We start from the raw sequence: 21,927 nt of genomic DNA, 5'->3' as shown, positions 1-21,927 counted from the left end.
GGTTTTCCTTCACCATGTGAAAACAAAGGCTCTGCCTGTATAGAAATAATGGTAGAACTATATAAAGGGCAGTTGGTTTTTCAGCTGATGAGCAATTGGGAGCCGTTTTATTACTCAAACTACTTTTCCAGGAGCTACCATCAAAGCACTCACGAAGGTTCTTCTTCGTTCTTACCATCCATGGGTGTTACTAAAAGAGAAAGTGGAAAACTTACTGTCACAATGGTGAGAATTTGGCCCAAAATCACCCAGTCTTTGAACTGAGCTTAAACTAAGTAGTAGTATATAACATTAGAATTCTGGTCACTTAAATTAAGGACATTTGTAAACTATTCAAATTAACAAAACAAAGCAAACAAACAGGAAAACAAGTTATATGTGATAGATGGATGGGGCAAAAGTGATAAAATTGGCCAGTTTGGTGGAAAGGTGGAATCAGTGAGAGTAGTCAAAACAGCCTGTATAAGTTACTAAGATTTAGTTTACTTTAACAAATATTTATTCTGCATTTTCAACCATGCAATCATCATTGAACTAAGTGATGAAAAAAGACATTGTCTCTTCCTTAAATGTCTTAAATATATAAATTGATACTTGCAGTTTAGTTCCATACATTGGAGTTGAATGTATGAACAAGAATCAGAGTTTCTGTAGATGTTGGAATACAATATTGGGTATAAGAGACGGAAAGAGAATCAGAAAGTGGGTCACATTTTCTATGACTAAAGATGGAATTTACAAGACAACTTTAATATTCCCTTCAGCTTGACTAAACTTTAGACATGTTTCTTTCTGATTCGAGGCCCTTGACCTCTCCTTCTTAGAACATTGACTTTAGAATATTTGTAAATTATTTATCTGCCCCCTTTGAGATATAAATCTTTCAAAAAGCCCCTTGCCAATTGTACAACTCAGAACTGTCCTTCTCAAGGACCTTGGAGCCATTCCACTGAAATGTAATCATCAAGGAAACTGTGCCCTATCTTCCAGTCTCTGTGGGAAAATAAGAGCCTAACTTCCATGGAGACAATTAGTAAGCTCAGGTGAACTAATCACCAAGAAAACCATTTGCAAACTTAAATAACTCAATTTGCTAGACATATCCCATTGATAAATCTCCTTCAAACATCCTCCAGTAGTTTTCTACTAGCTCACCTCAGCTCTTAAAATACCTCCTGAGTTCAGACTTCATTCTGGTCTCACTCCCTATTGCAGTAGCCTTGAAGAAAGTCTTCCTTGCCTGTTTCACTTTGTGTGGTACAATTTTGCTTTGACAATAGAAAGTCAACAAATAGACAAACAGAGGGGACCTTTCCAAGCAGAAAGCACAGCATTGGTGAAGACCTGGAAACATCATATTTTACTATGCATTTGTGGAGATCTAGATCTAGACATATTTACTAGATCTATGAGGATACCATCCTGCCTGCCTACACCAGCCTTGTGTGCATTTGTATCTGAAGATTTTTCACCTCTACTTCATTGGCAGTACCAGGATTCAGATCCTGCTTCTGAGAATCCCATCCATTGCCTTCTACTCTCTCCCTCCCAGTCTGGAAGAATCTTATTTAAGATCTACATTCTCATTCTTGTTGTACTGCATTTCCCTCTGTTCCCTCCATACAATCTGTGAGGTAAGTAGCTCTGAGTACAAATCACCCTGCTACAGTCCTTCCCTGGGGTTAGAAAGTAGAGCTGGTTAACTGTCTTAATAGGGAATAAGAATAATGAAAAATTTAGGCAGAAAACATAAATTTTGTGGAAGATATTAACTTATCAGACCAAGTCCAGCCTGTCTCCAAAGCAGTTCTTAATGCCTGAGATTTATTTAGAGGTCTCATATCTGTGATCCCAAGGCCCCACTCCACCCAGCATAATGGGATCTCTGTTCTGGGGTACTCCTGACACTGAGTCTAAAGATGCAGAATTTTCTTCAGTTTGTTTCTTCTTTAGATCTGTGATGAGAACTCTTCAATGTCTACTCACTCCTTCCCATTCTTGAAGAAAATAATCCTAAGGGGTCTTGTAGTAGTATAGCTCTGCCATTCTATAGAGGGAAATTAGGCCCACAGAACCGTAGGAAAAAACCTAAATGCACAAAGTTTGTCAATTATACAGTCTGGATTAGATGGATTAGAATCCATAACTTTTTTCTTGAGACAAGATCTTGCTCTGTCACCCAGGTTAGAGTACAGTGGCACGATCATAGCTCCCTGTAGCTTCCAGGTCCTGGGCTCAAAAGATCCTCCCACCTCAGGCATGTGCCACCACGCCTGGCTAAGAACCCATAACTCCTTATTTGTTTAGTGCTTCACCTCTCTAAACTATACCCTGAGTATCCATGGGCAACTTGCATGATCATTTGAGGTTTCAGATTTTTTACCTGTAAAATGTGATAATGGTAGCCACTTCACAGGACTGTTGTGAAGAGAAACAAAGTGGGTGAGTACTTGGTGCAGTCTGACAGTTTGTGTTCTACAAAAGCTAGATCTCTTGCCAGTTTTCTTTTTGCCTTTCTCTATCATAGCATTCACCACACTGCACTGACATCATTTATTTATGTCTCTTTCTCAATTCACTGCAAGCTCCTTTGCGAAAAGAATTGGTATTTATTGGATAATCTATTCCTAATATTTCATTCAGTAGAGTTGCCTAGTAAATATTCTTTAAATAAATGAAATGTTAAAGTGCTTAAAAAGAGGTGTGAACATAGCCACTGACTTTATGGGCACCAAAACAGCTTAAAAATAACCCTCCCTCAGGAAAGGAGGAATGGGGAACTATTGTTTAATAACTAGCACACAGAGTTTCTATTTGGGATGGTGAGAAAGTCCTGAAAATGGATAGTGGTGATGGTTGCACAACTTTGTACTAAATACCACTAAGTTGTACACTTAAAAATAGTTAAAACGGTGAATTTTATGTTTTATATAGTTTATCACATTTTTAAAAAAGCCTCTGAGAAGTTTCATTTATAGAGAACACTTTGTAGTATTACAGGAAGAAGAATAGAGTTCACGTTTAGACCAGTTGGAGACTTGGTCTCTATCTGGAAGTTACTTTCTCTTCTCTCCTCTAACAAAAGGTAGATGGAATGTGATTCTCTCTCCAACTCTACAGCTGTGCCAGGCAGAAGCAGCAGCAAGAGCTACAGAGACATTCTTCCTGCACATGCAAAGAGAGTTATTCCTGAGCACGAAATGACTGGTGACAGCCATCTCCAGGAGAATGTATCAGAAAACTTTAAATACAGTCACCAACCCTATAATTCAAACCCAAACGTTTAGGACCTGCAGATACAGAGACTAAAAATATTTTGTTTTCGTAAATTAGAGCACTGACCCCATAGGCACTTAGGCCTTCTCTTAAACTTGCACAGGCTGCTGGATGAGTCTCTGACAACCTCCCTAGCAACCAGCCTTTCTTCTGCCTTCATCTCCCTGCTTCAGCCTGTGTCCCAGTCGTGTTAGTCTATAGCATTCACTGTCCACCACCAACAGAACAGTTAGCCAGAGGGAGGCTGGAGTTATCTATTGTTAGGTAGCATTGGGGTGGAAAGACCAATATTCGCCGTATCCAGAATGCACATGTTAGGTAAGCAGTACCTCTTACACAACACTACCTTTGCCAGGTTTCTTGTTGTCTGGGTGTGCAGGCAGGCTATGGAGGTCCTCAGAAACACTGCCTACCTCTTCTGACAAGCCCCTTGGGCTCTAAGAGGAAGAGTTGTGACTCCTAGTTCGCTTTCTCTCCTGTCTTTCTATTTGCTGAAGGAGAAAATATGACTTAAGCAATATTGAACGTTTGTTTAAAATACAAAAATTTCTTGGTGATTAAAAAATTATAGCTACTGTTGGCCGGGCGCAATGGCTTACGCCTGTAATCCCAACACTTTAGATGGCCGAGGTGGGCAGATCACCTGAGGTCAGGAGTTCAAGACCAGCCTGGCCAATATGGTGAAACCCTGTTTCTACTAAAAATACAGAAATTAGCCAGGTGTGGTGGCACGTGCCTGTAATCCCAGCTACTCGGAAGGCTGAGACAGGAGAACTGCTTGGACCCGGGAGGCGGAGGTTGCAGTGAGCCTCGCACCGTTGCACTCCAGCATGGGCAACAGAGTAAGACTCCATCTCCAAAATATATATATATATATATATATAGAGAGAGAGAGAGAGAGAGAGAGAGAGAGAGAGAGAGAGAGGAGAGCGGGCTAGTGTTTTATAGCCACCTAGTGGCCAAAATTGGGCTTTGCAATTGGAAATTCAATTTTCACTCAAAACATTAGCTCTAAATTAATTTTGCTATTTAAATACTTTATTTGCCATCTAAATACTTCTTTAAGAGAGATAACGTATGGAAGCTTAGATTAACTAAGGAGATGAAACATGAGGAAGCCAAATTTCAGAATGCTTCCTAAAGAGCCTCTAAACTTCTGGGTTCTCCAAATGTACACATGACTGAGTCTTGGTTCTTAAGGTATGATGATAATGATAACAATAGGTATATTAGCATAGCTAACATCATTTGAGTGCCTAGTATGTACCAGGCAATATTCTGAATGCTTTTTGGTAGTATTTATTTAATCTCTGCAACAACTCTATGATATAAATTCTCTTATGCTCAATTCTTAAAAGAGAAATCTAAGACAGAAGTGAAACACTTTGTCCCAAGACCAACAGCTATTAACTAGTAAGGTCAAGATATTTTTTTTCGGCCGGGCATGGTGGCTCACGCCTGTAATCCCAGTACTTTAGGAGGCCGAGGCAGGCGGATCACGAGGTCAGGAGATCGAGACCACGGTGAAACCCCGTCTCTACTAAAAATACAAAAAATTAGCCGGGCGTGGTGGCAGGCGCCTGTAGTCCCAGCTACTCGGGAGGCTGAGGCAGGAGAATGGCGTGAACCCGGGAGGCGGAGCTTTCAGTGAGCCAAGATCGCGCCACTGCACTCCAGCCTGGGCGACAGAGCAAGACTCCGCTTCAAAAAAAAAAAGAAAAAGATTTTTTTTTCCTGTTTGATTAACTTTTATTTTAGGTTCGGGGGTACATGTGCAAGTCTGTTACATAGGTAAACTCGGGTCACAGGGGTTTGTTGTACAGATTATTTCATCAGCCAGGTACTATGCCTGGTACCCAATAGTTATTTTTTCTGTTCCTCTCCCTCCTCCCAACCTTCACCCTCAAGTAGGCCCCAGTGTCTGTTGTTCCTTTCTTTTTGTATCCATGGGTTTGTATCATTTAGCTTATAAGTAAGAACGTGTGGTTGGTTTTCTGTTCCTGCATTAGTTTGCTAAAGATAATGGTCTCCAGCTCCACCCATGTTCCCGCAAAGACATGATCTTGTTCTTTTCTATAAAGCCAAGATTTAAGATCCAACAATCCAGTTCTAGAATCTTAAGCCTGTTTAGCATAGGGTAAATATGTACATCAAGTACAATTACGGCAGTGGAATCAAATAGGCTCTCTTGCAATCTCAAACTTGCTTATACTTTAACTCATATATGGTTAGGTTTCAAACACGTGGGAGAGACAGAAGAACCCTAGGAATTTAGAGATGGAACTTGATAAAGGCATTTCTCAGAAAAATTTCAGACAGCAGGAACTTGACTTCAAAGGTTGGTGTGACGTGGGCAGACACAGAGGGGGAAGCACAGCCCAAGTACGAGCGGACGGCAGGATGGGTGGAGGCAGCGATGCAATGGAGTGAGGAGAGGAAGTGTGGGTGAGTCAGCAGAAGGATGTGATGAGGCGGAGAATGGGGGCACTCGCGTGGGGACAGAGGAAAGGCAGGAAGGTCAGATTGGGCCATGTTGTTCATGTACGATCTTCATGTCAGATGAAGAAGTTAAATCTTTAGCTCAACGGTTATATGGAACTATTGAGAGTTTAAAAATGATATTTATAGCCTTTATAATTTTTCAAAGCAAGTGTGCCCACTGTGAAATATTTGGAAACCAAGGAAGACACAAAGCTAAAAGACTATCTGTAACTCTCTCTTTGTTAATATTTGGAATATATCTTTCAGTCTTCATACCACACACATAAATTTTCCCCCAAAACAATATTTACTGTATTTTATATAATAATTATAGAGTATTTTAATGTTTTGGTTTTGTCATTTATTATAGTACATGTCTATTATAAATAAATAACAAAATAGAAGCAAAAACACTAAAAGCAAAACTAAAATTATAAACAATTCTAGGCTCTATTATTTTTATTGTATATGTGTATGTGTATATATGCATCCTTTTGAAAAAATATAGATCCCATTAAAAATAGAATAATAATTTACCTACTGTTTAAGACCCTATACTCTTCTCTTAATATATCAGGAAAATCTCGATATGTTGACACGTGCATTTTTATAGCAAAATTTAATACCTGCATCCTATACAAAATAATTTATACGATCTCATATTTTTAAATTGCCTTTATGTCTTTGTTGAAAATCAGTTAATTATATAAGTATAGGTCTATTGCTGGGCTATTTCATTGACCTATTTGTCTATCTTGATTGAATATCATAATTTTGATCAATGTAACTTTATACCAAGATGTGAAGACAGGAAGTAAAAGTTAGATAACTTTGTTCTTCTTTTTAAAAGTTGTTTTGGCTATTCTATGCCCTTTGCATTTCCACATGAATTTTAGAGTTAGCTGTCAACATCTACAGATGAGCCTGCTGAGATTTTAACTGGGATTTCATTATATCTGTAGATCAAATAGGGAGAATTGATATTTTAGTCATGTTTATCCAAACACATGCCATTTATCTCTATTTACTTAGACTTTAATTTCTCTCATTATGTTTGCTAGTTTGCAATATACAGGCCATGTTCATCTTTTTCATATTTATCCCTAATATGCATATTTAATGGCATGTTTTTATGCCATTATAAATGGTATTATGTTAATTTTAATTATGTATGTATGTATGTACCTAGTATATAGAAACAGACTTGATTTTTTATATTGATCTTGCATCTTCCAACTTTGTTAAACTCACTTATTAGATGTAATACATATATATAAATTCCATAGGGTTTTCTAGGTAGATGATCATTTCATCTGTGGATAAAGAAAATTTTATTTTCTTATGTCCAATCTGGATATCTCTTATTTCTTTTTCTTGACTGGCTGGACTGGCTAAAGCCTCCAGGACAATGTTGAATAGAAGGGAGAGAGCAGACATCCTTGCCTGTTTCCTCATATTAGGGGAAAACGTTTCATCTTTCATCATTAATAAGACGCTAACAGTACAGTTTCGTAGATGCCCTTGATCAGGTTGGGGTTGTTCCTTTTATTCCTATTTTGCTGACTGTTTTTATTGGGATTAGATTTTGGGCATTTGTCAAATGCTTTTTCTTCATTTCTTTTCTTTTTCCCCCAGTCTGTCAACATGGTGAATTACATTGATTGTTTTTCAAATGTTAAATTAACCTTGCATCCCTGAGATAAACCCGACTTGGTCATGATGTATCATCCTTTTAATAAATTGTTTATTATTTTATTTGTTATAATTTGGTAAGAATTGTTGTCTCTCCATTCGTGAGGAATAACGTTCTGTAGTTTTCTTATAATATCTTTTTCTGGCTTTAATGTAATAATGCTGGCCTCGTGGAATGAGTTGGGAAGACTTCAATTTTCTGGAAGAGTTTGGGTCGCAAGGCTATTATTTCTTCCTTAAATGTTTCATAGAATTCACCAGTGAAGACATCTGAAAATGGAATTTTCGTGGAAAGTTTTAAAGCTCTAAATTTAATTTCATTCATTGATATAGTGCTCTTCAGGTTATCTATTTCTTCATGAATGAGCTTAGTAGAATAGTTTGTATCTTTTAAGGAACTTGAAATTCTTTTTTCTTAAGGTGGAAGCTGATGTCATTGACTTGAGACTTCTTCTTTTTTAATTTAGATATTTAGAGCAAAAATTTCCTTATGATTACTGCCTTAGTCATAAACAACAGATTTTCATACGTCTTTTTTATTTTCATTCAGTCTTTAAAAATCTTAATTTTTTGTTTATTTCTTTTTTGACTCATGGGTTATTTAGCAGTGTGTAATTTTCTTTCTAAATATTTGAGTTTTGTCCAGATTACTTTACTGATTTCTAATTTAATTCTATTGTGGTCAGATAATATACTTTGAATGTCTTTTGTCAGGCTTCTTGATTGGAAATGGAAATTTAATCACGTATTTTTGGACTTGCTGTTTCTAATTTTTATGCTACTAAAAACAATTCTTAGATGAAGATGAACTTGGGTTCTTTTTACCCTTTCTTTATTATTTTCTCAAAAGTCTCAGAAACAAAAGTTTTGAATCAAAGAGTATATAGTTCCTTCTCTAGAATTTATATATACTGTTACATGCCTTGTTTCATGTTTATATTCAATAATTTGCAAATATTTTCTTCAGATCAATATTTTTTCTATAACATATTCTTAATGACTGTATATAATTTTACTTTATTGATACCCCAAATTATATTAACAATACTCTATTGTTGGAAGTCTAAGCTCTTTCTAACTTGAGGTAAGTTTCCATAATGCTTTTAATAAACTACATTGTAGATCATTAGTCTGTGGGAGAGGATTGGCCTCACGAAAACAATGATTTAGGAAAATTAGTCAGGAACTACTATAGAAGACGGATTTGGGCTGAGAAGGACTGGAAGTAGCAAAATCTGTTCCATACCATTAGGATTGTAATATAATGCTTAAAAATGAGGCTGTGGTAGCAGCAGATGAATGGAGATGTCAGAATGGATGGAAGAAATAGTAAAATGAAAGAATCTATCACACTTAGCCACTGATTTTGGGAGAATTAAAATCAATTTCTATCTTTAAAGTAGTAGCATTTCTAGATAAAATTGAATCTTCACAGTTATCTTTAAAATACCTATTTTCTCAGCATTTGTGCTTATTTGTCAAGCAGTAATGTTTTCTAATTACTCAAAAGAGGTTTCATCACAGATGATAAAAGGAAGCCAAGGAAAATATTTTCTAAAGCAATTATATATAAGGAAGAGCAAGATTTATATAATTCACATTACTTTTCAAGGAATTCTCTTAGTCCCAAAATGTTTTGTCCTTTTGAATTATTAGGTTGGTGCAAACATCATTGTGGTTTTTGCATTGTTGGAATTTGCTGTTTGATATTGCAATGCATTCTTAAATAAATGTGATTATGTTATATATCATTTTAATGGACATTTCTCACTTTATGTTTTTTGCTAGTGACTTATTACTTGCTGTTTATTTTATGTTTATTTTAGACTATGGAAATGATGTTAGACAAAAAGCAAATTCAAGCGATTTTCTTATTTGAGTTCGAAATGGGTCATAAAGACAACTCACAACATCGACAACGCATTTGGTCTGGGAACTGCTAATGAACGTACAGTGCAATGGTGGTTCAAGAAGTTTTACCAAGGAGATGAGAGCCTTGAAGATGAGGAGCGTAGTGGCTGGCCATTGGAAAGCGATAACGACCATTTGAGAGTATTCATTGAAGCTGATCCTCTTACAAGTACAAGAGAAGTTGCCCAAGAACTCAATGTCAATCATTCTATAGTGTTCAGCATTTGAAGCAAATTGGAAAGGTGAAAAAGCTCAATAAGTGGGTGCCTCATGAGCTGACTGAAAATACAAAAATCGTCTTTTTGAAGTGTCATCTTCCATTGTTCTATGCAACAACAACAAACTATTTCTTGATCAGATTGTGATATGCAACGAAAAGTGGATTTTATATGACAACTGGCAATGACCAGCTCAGTGGCTGGCCTGAGAAGAAGCTCCAAAGCACTTCCCAAAGCCAAGCTTGCACCAAAAAAAGGTCACGACCACTGTTTGGTGGTCTGTTGCTGGTCTGATCCACTACAGCTTTCTGAATCTCACTGCAACTGTTACATCTGAGAAGTATGCTCAGCAAATCAATGAGATGCACTGAAAACTGCAATGCCTGCAGCTAGCATTGGTCAACAAAAAGGGCCCAATTCTTTTCCACAACACCTGACTGCACATCACACAACCAATGCACCAGAAGTTGAATGAATTGGGCTATGAAGTTTTGCCTCAACCGCCACATTCATTTGACCTCTGCCAACCAACCACTACTTCCTCCAGCATCTCAACAACTTTTTGCAGGGAAAACGCTTCCACAACCAGCAGGATGCAGAAAATGCTTTTCAAGAGTTCATTGAATCCTGAAGCATGGATTTCTATACTACAGTAATGAAAAAATGTATTTCTCATTGGCAAAAATGTGTTGATTGTAATGGTTCCTATTCCGATTAATAAAGACGTGTTTAAGCCTCGTTATAATGATTTAAAATTCCATTACTTTTGCACCAAACTAAGACAGGAACTTTGAGATCTCTAATCTTATTACTCTTTTCCGTATTATTCTCTTACAATGTTTAAAATCAAAACATATTTGGTCACTTGACCTAGAGAAAGAGAATTCATCATGTCTTCTTGCGAATAACTCCCTGAGAGGACACAGCCCATACCTTGTCTCCTGCAGTGCCGCATAGTGCCTGGAGCATGTTAGGAGCTTGTTGGGTGTGTTCAATGAGTGGAGCAGACCTACATCTAGGCCTTCCAGGTCCTATCTTTCATTACCCATTTATTTCTCTTTGGAGTTCTCTTACCTACAACTCTCACCTTACAATTTTTCAATGTCAAGACCTATGAAATGTTCATTATTATAGGCATTTGCATAATTTATCTCTTATTTTAGCATCTTATTCAGTTCTTTGTTCATATTTCTAAAAGTAATATCTGCCGTCTCATTTTAAGGTCTCTTCTGAGCACCTACCTGAAAGTGTTTGCCTTGGCCAGGTCATCACAGTCACAGTGAGAGAAAGAATAGATGCCTGACTTCATTGTTCTTGGGAGCCTCCATTGAATGGCCATGTCCAGCTCACTAGACTTAGCACCAAATTTCCTCACAAACCCAAAGAAAAATAGGAGGCACACTGTCAGTTTCTTGATTGCTCATACAATGTCAAAAACCCAATATTATCACTAATCTAAATAAGAGGATTATTTATAAATAAATAAGAAGTTTATTTGGATTAGTGATAATAGGTCCAGTTTCCATTTTCCTTGGGGTCTTCAGGATTTTTTCTAGGAGACCGGCTACATAACTACCTCAGGCACAAACTCAGTTCCATAGAAGCTGTCTAAGACTGTGCTGCTATGAAAGAATATCTGAGACTGAGTAATATATAAAAAACAGAAACTTATTTTCTCACAGTTCTGGAGGATAGAAAGTCCAAGATCAAGGAGCTGCAAGTTCAGCTGTCTTTTAAGAGCTTCTCACTGCTTGCAAGTTGGCACTTTGATGCTGCATCCTCTCGGGGTTTGAATGCTGTGCCCTCACATGGTAGAAGGGACACAAGAGCAGAAAAAAATAAAAGTCCTTTGTCAAATCCTTTTTATATGGGCACCCAATACCACACATGAGGGTAGGAGCCCTTATGACCTAATTACATCTCTAAGCCCCCACCTTTTAATAGCATCAATTGGTAACACCTGTATTTTGGAAAAACTCAAACCATAGCAGAAGTCAAGAAGCATTGATTTTAAATTTATTAATCGATGGATTCTTTCTCACTCCTTAAGTCCCATCTGTAACTTTTATCATCTTAAGCTGTTTAAATCCCCTTTATGCCATGTGTGTGTAATAATATTGGCAACGACTACCCCTCCAAATCCTACCTAAAGCTTTTAAGATACTAAAAACTTCTCCACTTCTGCCTTGGTACTCATTAGCTAATTCCCTGAAGTGAAGACATTGAAGGCATTTATACTATATGTTGCAAATTTCTGCTTAGCATTATGTTTTCAGCAAAAAAAAAAAAAAAAAAACTCTCTTGATAAAGTATAGCTTTTTTCTTTCTGACAGAATAAATAGCATTCTATTTTCGATCTTTTTATTAAACATTTACTGGTTTAGTGACCATGGGAAAGTTATTTAAACTCTCTAAACAGTACTGCATTGAAGCTGAAGCCAGCTTGTGAGAACCAATTGCTAAGTATTCAAGAGACTTGCCTAAAAGTTGTATGACCTTTGAGGGTTTGAAAGTGGTGTCGGTGGGAGTATGCACCAGAGTTGGGGGCAAGTGCTACAAATAAGGGCACTTTTTTTCCCAGAGAGCTGCTTTACCAGCTTACTACCATCTCTAAGCCTTATTCCCTCCTCCACAAAACGAGAATAATAATTTCAACCTGTATTAGATATGTCACATTGCAGAAAACAGTCTTTCTGCTAGTTTAAGTAGAAAGGCAATTTTCTAGAGGGTCTTAAATGTCCTATAGAATTTCAGGGAAGACTGATGAAACAGGCTATAGATACAGCTCTCTAAAATAAATGTGACAGTCACACCATAAAACTGGGCCACCATGGACATACTGCCTGTTATATGTTCAGGAATCCGCCTGCCTATTTTGGAAGCTGCTGCTATGGTTGCCAGTTCTAGAACTACTTTGCCTCTACCATGATCAGGAAAGCCTCCTTGATCAAGAGGCCACCACAAAACAGAGATCTCCACACTGCCTTAGTCTATGTCTCACCTTCAAATATTTCAAAAGAGCATCTGATTGGTAGAAACTAAGTCACAACAAGAACTGTAGCTGCATGGGAGGCTCAGAAATACAGTCTTTATTTGGAGTGGCCTTGTGTCCAGATAAAATTCAGGAATTCTATGGGTACAGATTAGACAAAAGGGTGAGAACAGTTATTAAAAGATATCTAGCAGTCTCTGCCATAGATAGCCCTTTCCTATCTCCAATACCGTTGAGTGCCTTTTTTCTCCAGAGAAAAATTCATACCCCGTCCAAGAGACACGACCCCAAAGTCCCATTCAAAGACTGAATTGAGCTCAAAAGAAAGAATCTCTGAGTGACAAAAAGTCCTGAGGTCCAGGCCTCAAGCAATCCTCTCACCTCAGCCTCCCAAAGCACCGGGATTACCGATGAGGGCCACCATGCCTGGCTGAGACAGGGTCTTTACAGAGGAAATAAAGTTAAAATGAAGTCATTCAGGTGAGCCCTAATCCGTATGACTGGCAGTGTCCTTACAAAAAAGGGAAACTTGGGGCATGCTGCAGTGGCTCACGCCTGTAATCCCAACACTTTGGGAGGCCAAGGTGGGAAGATCATGAGGTCAGGAGATTGGGACCATCCTAGCCAACATGGTGAAACCCTGTCTCTACTAAAAATACAAAATTAGTTGGGCAGGGTGGCGGGTGCCTGTAATCCCAGCTACTTGGGAGGCTGAGGCAGGAGAATCACTTGAACCCGGGAGGTGGAGGTTGCACTGAGCTGAGATTGCACCACTGCACGCCAGTCTGGCGACAGAGCGAGATTCCGTCACACACACACACACACACACACACACAAGGAAACTTGGATACAGGAATGGCACACAGGGAGAATGTCATGTGAAGATGAAAGCAGATGTCGGGGTAATGTGACCGACAAGTTAAGGAATGCCAAAGGTTGCCAGCAAACCACCAGAAGCTTGGGAGAGGCATGAAACAGACTCTCTTATAGCCATCAGAAGGAGCTAGCCTTGCAGACATCTTGATCTTAGACTTCTAACCTCTATAACTTTGAGATAATAAATTTCTCCTGTTTAAAGCACCCAGTTTTTCGTATTTTGCTATGGCAACCCTAGCAAGCTAATATAGGCTTGTATTCATAATTCCCTAAAATCAGGAACTTCAATGGTAGGGCAACATGCTTTATTTGACCTATATTCATTGTGTACCCAAAATGCTTTGGAGACGTGCTTGTAAATTGTTGGAGTCACAGTGCTCCTTCAGAGCACCCTCATTATTGCTTCAGTGTGGAAGTGCAGACAATTGACTTTTTCAACACTGTGTAGAGGCACCAAATTATCAGACTCACAAATCTTTTAGATTCTTGACCACAGGTTGAAATTCCCTGCCTCAGGTTTAAATTCTCTGTCCTTTCCTTAGCAGAGATCTATATTCCCTTTATTCTCCTTGAAGCCTGGCTAGATCTAGATATAGTTCAACTCTCTCTTGCAAAACGTTGCTGAAAGTAGCAGAAGCAACCAATTGACATCAATTGAATTTTTCCAGTGATCTAGCCTATAGCTACAGACTTGATAAGCATGTAATCGCCTTTCCAAGTTAGCTTAGGCAGGAATTTGTTCAATACTTTGCCACTGAATAACTAGGGTCTCTAGTTTTCCAGACTGCTATGTTTGTTCTTACCATCTACTGCCTGGACTGCTAAGACAATGAAATGTGCATTAATATATTTTAGGGCAGCGCCCTACTTTTAAATTCTCAGTTTTGTGTTGTTCAGTGTTCATTTGTAGAGAACAGAATCCAGTCTAGCTAGTTTAATCAGAAAAGGATTTAGTACAGGTTTTGTTATGGCTTAGAGAGTTGGCTGGAGGGCTAAAGAAACACTCCAAGAATGCTTTGAGAACAATACAACAGAGTTGGGCCACCAATGCAAGTGTTCTTATAGATACTGGAAAACTGCCATGATCACAACTCAATTTTGAGTCAGGACAGGGGATGGGGACAGAGAGACCCAGAGTAGAACTGCGGAAGAAACAGAAGCATGACTTCTACCTTGCACATCCCTCATGTGCGCATCTGATTAGCAGAATCTAAGTCAATCCAGAGCTGTAGCTGTAAGAGTATCTGGACAATGTCTGTCATTCTGGACAATAATGTCCAAAATCAAGGGTTCTATTTCCATGAGACAAAGGGGAAAGGAGATATTGAAGAACAAGTGGTCAGATTGTGAATGTAAATATTTGAAGTTTGTTTTGGCACAGAGTGAGCCCTTAACAATTGACAGACTTATGGAAGTATAAGACAAGTGTCCTCCTTAGGAGAAAAAAATCAGAAATATAAGATCAGGTATGTAAAAGAAATCTATGTCACAATCGGAAATACAAGATCAGATACAAAGAACTCGATCACTTTGAGCTTTTGCTCATTTTGGTGGAATACAACGTCCTCTGAGCTAGAGTATTTGCAAATGTAACCTTATGTTTAACAAAGTTCATTCTCTGGAGCAACTGACTTTATAAAATAAAAATGCTGGCCCAGTTGAATTCTCTTATACCTTGTTCTTTCTCAAGTGGTTTCACCATCCCATGCTTTCTAATACCCTTGATCCAAACAGATAAGAGCTCTCAGATGTATATCAAGCCTGGTTTTATCTGTTTAAATTTAAATCCTAAATCTAGATTTGTAAAATATATTTTAGAGCAGAGGTAAGCAACGTTTTTCTAGAAAGGGTCAGGTAGCAGTATTTTCAGCTTTGCAGGTCATACAGTGTCTGTTGCAGTTTCTCAGCCATGACATTGTAGCATAAAAGCTGTCATAGAGAGTGCGTGTGTGGGTAAGTGTACTTACATCCCCAAAACACTCTTTACAACAAAGTTTGGGGGTGCTAATTTGGCACATAGACTGTGGTGTGCTTGCATGAAATAAATTTTAAAAAACCTCATCAGAGGTACCTTGGTGATCTCTTAAAAAGTGGACTCCAGTTGGGTCTTTTTCTTCCCTGCTATGGAGTCCATTCTTTCAAACACTGTACTTAGTTTAGCTCTGGTATTTGAAACAACTTTCTTCTGCTCGGTTTCACTTTAAAATCACATATCAATGTTCTTTGGACCATTTGGGAACCGAAACACAACATGAAATTTTGGTAACTTTGATAACCCCATCTTCATAATGGAGACATCAAGTTGCTACTAACTGTCTCAGATATACATGAAGCAGCCTAGTGTTTTTCTGTCAGCCTCAACTGTGGGCTGGATTCATCCATTGGCTTCTGACATTCTTTTCAATACCATGAGAACCTGTGAACTCACATGGCCTCTCACATCCAATTGGAAGTTCCAGGTAGCCCTAGTCTAGTTTACCTATTGCTGCCCTGTCCTGACAGATTCTGTACTGAGAGGGAGAATAGAATAGTGAATAAGAGTACAGGAATCACACCTGACTTCTGCCACTCATTTGCTGTATGACCTTAAGGTAAGTACTTAAGCTTTCTAAGCTTTAATTTCCTAAGATGCAAGATAGGGATCATGATAGTGCCTACTTAGAGCAATGCCTGGACTATCTATCAAGCACGTGATACATGTTATCTGTAATGGAGGATTTGGCGTCAGTTGTTTATACAATTTATGAGGATTATAATATTGTTAATTGACTTTCATTGAAATACTTTGATATACATGAAAAAGTAAATTTTGAATTGTTTGCTTGTTTTTTTTTGGTTTATTTGTTTTAATTATGATCTCATAACATGAATATTTTCTACACAACGGTATAGTGTGTTTTACTATTTAGTTGCCCTAAGTTTTCTTAAAAGTATGCTTCTTTTTTTAAACAATTGAGCATATGTGTTAAACAACAGAACAGACAGCACAAAAGAGTACACAAAAATGTGAGTGAAAACATAAATTCCATGGATATTTTAGTATTTGATCCACTGATTTTTTTTTTTTTTTTGAGACTGAGTCTTGCTCTGTCACCCAGGCTGGAGTATAGTGGCATCTTTGTGGCTCATTGCAACCTCCACCTCCCTGGTTCAAGCAATTCCCCTGCTTCAGCCTCCCAAGTAGCTGGGATTACAGGTGCATGCCACCATGCCCAGCTAATTTTTTTATATTTTTAGTAGAGACAGGGTTTAACTATGTTGGCCAGACTGGTCTTGAACTCCTGACCTCAGGCAACCTGCCCACCTCGGCCTCCCAAAGTGCTGGGATTACAAGCATGAGCCATCACACCTGGCTGATCCACTGATTCTCAATGGTTGCCTAGCCTATGTATAAATGGCTATACCCAAAAAGTTGCTCCAGGCAGGTGCAGGAGCTGCCGAGGAATGTGGAAACCTTGTCTTCTCATACCCACAGATGAAAAATTTCAGGTTCTCCTTCCTGTATTAACTGCTGCTAGGATGTCTCCTCCCCAAACCCCACCTCCTCCCTCTTTTCAGCTGATCCCAGGACATTCCTAGATAAAACTAAGGAAGAAAATGTTGAACAGGGCAGGCTGACAGTTCCCTGCCAGAAATAGTCCAGGGAGCGAAACTCACTGAACCAACTGGGTCATCTGGTCATTGGCGAATTTATTCCCTTGCTAGAGCAGCTGTGATGTACTCATTTGCCAAACCTGGGTCTTGAGCTTAGCCCTGGAGTAGGAGAGCAGTCAGTGTATCTAAACCACTGAGAATTGTAGTTGGAAAAGTAGTGGTTCCTGAAAGCAAACTGAAGTACAATTAACAGAATAAAGGGGATAGGATCTTGGACTTCTGAAAACAACTGTCCTCTACAGATTCCTGTACTTCCTCCCCAGCACACCAGCAGCATCCTCACTCTCTGGCCTGCCTGCTGGAAACGTAATAAAGCTGCTTAAGAACAAGAGGGCCGGGCGCGGTGGCTCACACCTGTAATCCCAGCACTTTGGGAGGCTGAGGCAAGCAGATCACCTGAGGTCAGGAGTTCGAGACCAGCCTGGTCGATGTGGTGAAACCCTGCCTCTATTAAAAACACAAAAAATTAGCCAGGCGTGGTTCCAGGTGCCTGTAGTCCCAGCTACTCAGGAGCCTGAGGCAGGAGAATTGCTTGAACCCAGGAGGCGGAGGCTGCAGTGAGCCGAGATCAGGCCACTGCCCTCCAGCCTGAGTGGCAGAGTAAAACTCCATCTCAAAAACAAAAAACAAAAAACAAACAGAAACAAAAAACAGCAGCAAAAACAAAACAAAACAAAAAACAAGAGAAGGGACCACAATGGCTGTAGTGGAATTGGATCAAGGAGAAAAACTGGGTACTTTTACAGAACCTAAGGGCAAATATAAATTGGGATGACATCTTTTCAAGTTCTCAGGCCCAAATCCCTTTCTCAGTTTGCTAGGGGAAATCTCAACCAGGTAAATTTCATGTTGGCCCTAACGTTATGCTATTTGGGAAAATCCATTTTTCTCTGCTCTCACACCACAGCAATTAACACAGAAGACTTCTGTGACCACATGTGGGGATTTTTCCCACACACCAAGCAGTAGACACCAGCTGGTGTCCTTTAATTCAATTTGGACACTATCTACCTGGAAATAACTTCAGATCCCACAGGGTGAGGGCTCGGTCACCAAAACTGTCCTCTGCTTCCCCCTGTTTCCCCCTGGACACCAGTTTCAAGTCCCAGCCTCAGGAACTTCTGACCTACTGGCTTCAAGTTGGGTTTCCTACAACCCCATCTTTAGGGTTGATTAATTTACTAGAGTAGCTCACAGAATTTAGATAAACACTTACGTTTACCTGTTTAGTATGAAGAATATTAGAAAGGATACAGGTGAAGAGATGCATAGGGAGAGGTATGAAGGAAGGGGCGCAAAGGTCCCATGCCATCCCTGGGTGCACCACCCTCCAGGAACCTCCATGTGTTTAGCTATTTTGGAAGCTCTCTAAACCCTGTCTTTTTGGGTTTTTATGGAGCCTTTATTACATAGGCATGATTGACAACCATGTAGAAATGTGACTGGACAAAAAGGGTATGATGTCACACTGAGTGGGGAAAACTAGCAAGACCCGTCTGTTCAGATTCTTCTTGAACCTGAAGAAGGACCCTCTCTAGAATGAGGGTCTGTGTACCCACAATCAGTTCGTAGTCTCACCTTGAACAGGTAAAAGGAGGCCAGTAGATCAGAGAGAGAGAGAGAGATTGTTTCCTGGGGCCTGTTCCTGAGGCCTAAAGCACCCCAACATTATAACAAAAGACTGTAACAAAGGCTAAGGGAATTACAAGGCAGGAACTGTGGATGAAAATCAATATATATATTAAGTCATAATATCACATAGGGCTAATAAGAATTTTTAGTCCCTTCTATAATTTTCTTCAAGATATTATTTTTGAGTTTGGACAGTAAATTGCCCCTCTTTGCTTGTTGATGGGTGGGATATCACCTCTGGGTCTCTGGTTTCCGGATGCCTTTGTTACCCAAGGAGAAGAAGGCAGGATATGGATTCTGGCTGAATCCAAATTTCCTTTCCAGTACCAAAATCCAGTCACTGAAATGTATTAGCTTTGCTTAGGTGTGTCTTTTGTCCTCAAGCAAAACTCTTACTGATGTGTCATGTATCTCTGTTCTATTTGGCTTCTCAAAAGCATATTCACTAGTCTGACATTAAAGTTAAGTACTATTTCAAAAAATAAAGATTCTTCACTTTTCATTCTAGCCCTGTGTCCAGCTATAAATCATCTATTTAGTCTTCGGCCTCTGAAGTCTGGAGACATATTTCCTCTACAGCTGATGCCATCCTTCTTTTTATTAGGGACAGTGACAGACTCATTTTTTTTTTCCTTTTGATCATTTTGCAAAGCTTCAGTGGTTAACATACTTCAAGCCCTTCCTGGTTCAGATATATAGGTGTTCACTTCAATTGTTTCCCTTTTCCAAGGATCAAAACCTTGTGTTGCCAGTTTCTCAATGTCTGAAACCATTTTTTTCATAAATTTAGTTGAGGAGGTAGGATAACAAGTCTGACACCAGTTACCACCTCACGGCAAGATACATTACTAAGATTTTCAAGTGTCTTATTTGGATATCAGAGTAATGCAAAATATACAATTTATGAAAAAAATAGATTTTTAAAACTTATGGTCTAAAAGCAGTTTTAATAGAAACAGAAGGACTAGTTTCTTTGGGAGTTGAAAATTATCATGTGAAATCCTCTGGTCCTTTTCTTAGTCATAGTTTTTCCCTAATATTCTCATAGTTTTTATTTTTACAAGTTTATTAGACTTCTTAACTCAAAATTCTTCTTGTATCAATTTTGGTGATTTGTGTTTCCTTAGAAGTAGTATCCAGGCCGGGCGTGGTGGCTCACGCCTGTAATCCCAGCACTTTGGGAGGCCGAGGCGGGTGGATCACGAGGTCAGGAGATCGAGACCATCTTGGCTAACACGGTGAAACCCCGTCTCTACTAAAAATACAAAAAATTAGCCAGGCGTGGTGGCGGGCGCCTGTAGTCCCAGCTACTTGGGAGGCTGAGGCAGGAGAATGGCGTGAACCCGGGAGGCGGAGCTTGCAGTGAGCCGAGATCGCGCCACTGCATTCCACCCTGGGCGACAGAGCGAGACTCTGTCTCAAAAAAAAAAAAAAAAAAAAAAAGAAGTAGTATCCATTTCACCTGGATTTAATTTGTTAGTTCACAAAGACTTACTATTTTAATTTACTCTTTAATTATGATTTCTTCCCCTTTCGTAGTCATAATTACTTGGCTTTTTTTTCCTCTGCCATTTCCTCTTCTCTATTAGACTGTTTATTTACCTATTTTATTATAGTCAAACCAATCCCCAACAGGGGAAAAAAAATCATGTGATGTATTTTTTTAAATTTAGAGTTCCAGGATACATGTGCAGGATGTTCAGGTTTGTTGCATAGGTAAACATGCGCCATGGTGCTCTGCTGCACCTATCAGCCCACATGTGATGTAGTTTTAAAATTAATTCTACTGTTTCTTTGCTTTCCATTTTTCCCAATTTTTTGTTTGTATATTTCTTAATTCATTCTTTCTGATGTTTTTCTCTAACTTCTTGGTTGATTGTTTTTCTTTTCAATTGAGGTACAATTTACAATGAAGTGCACACAATTTAAATGTACAGTTCAATGAATTTGTACAGTCTTAGTTCTTGGTGGCTAAGTTCTGGCTTCAATCATTTTGAGGCTTAGCTGTAAGTCAAGGCTTTGTGCTCTATAATAGTGCTTCTCAAGTTTTTTTTTTTTTTTTTTTTTGAGACAGGGTCTCTCTCTGTCACCCAAGTAGCTGGGACTGCAGGCATACACCAACCATGCCTGGCTAAGTTTTGTATTTTTATTAGAGAGGGGGTTTCACCATGTTGCCCAGACTGGTCTGGGCACTTCAAGTGATCTACCTGCCTTGGCCTCCCAAAATTCTGGGATTACAGGCATGAGTCACTACCCCTGGTCTCAATATTTAATGTGCATAAAACCATCCAGATGTCGTTTAAAAATGTAGATTCTGATTCAGTAGGTTGGGGCCTGAGATTCTGCAATTCTGTTAAGCGCCCAGGTGATACCAATGCTGCTGGTCTGTGGCCCCGACTTTCAGTATTAAATTTTTATAAGACATTTCTATATCCTTTTAACACATTTTTTTAGCTTAATTCAGGTTGAGTTTCTTCTATTAGCAAATAAATAGCTCTCTGTTAAGATACACTATACCCACAGTCGTTGGTACAGGTAGCAAACAACTAATAAATATTTGTTGAATTAAATTAAGGCCATGAATTTTCCTGAATTGAAATTTGTTCTGTTCTCTGGCTTTGATATATAGTGTTTTGATTTTTATTGTTATTAATATTAATATTTTAAAATATTTTTATTAATATTCTTCAGCATGTAATGTTTGATTTTTCTCTTAAACCAATGTGTTTGGGGACAGATTTTTAGAAATTTTCAAGTAGTTGGGGATATTTGTGAGCGTGTTTTTGCTTTGCTTACTTCTAGATTTATTGCCCAGGTTAGAAATTGTGGATATATTATTTCTGTGTTTTGGAATTTTTAATGTTTTTCTTCTTGAAAATTCTTTCTTTAGATGTGTTACTATATTCAGTCAGATTATAGTCAGGACTTGGCAGGGCAGTTGTTTTGTCTCTTTAGGGTAAGTTTCCATTTAGCTGATCAAATTCATTATATGCCTCTTTTATATTTGAATTCTAGATGGAGATCTTATTTTCCCATTTTCAAACTATTTGTAGGGGAGATCTATCTGTTGCGTTACATACTACAGTTCTCTCATGTGTATAATGAAAATAGTAATAGTACATGCCTATTTTCAGGCATTGCTGTAAAATGTAAAATGCTTAGTACTGTGTTTGGACCATACTAAACCCTCAAAAA

Source organism: Gorilla gorilla, chromosome 4, assembly GCF_029281585.2.
Source record: "Gorilla gorilla gorilla isolate KB3781 chromosome 4, NHGRI_mGorGor1-v2.1_pri, whole genome shotgun sequence".
Taxonomy (NCBI): Eukaryota; Metazoa; Chordata; class Mammalia; order Primates; family Hominidae; genus Gorilla; species Gorilla gorilla.
This window is presented reverse-complemented; position numbering follows the sequence as displayed.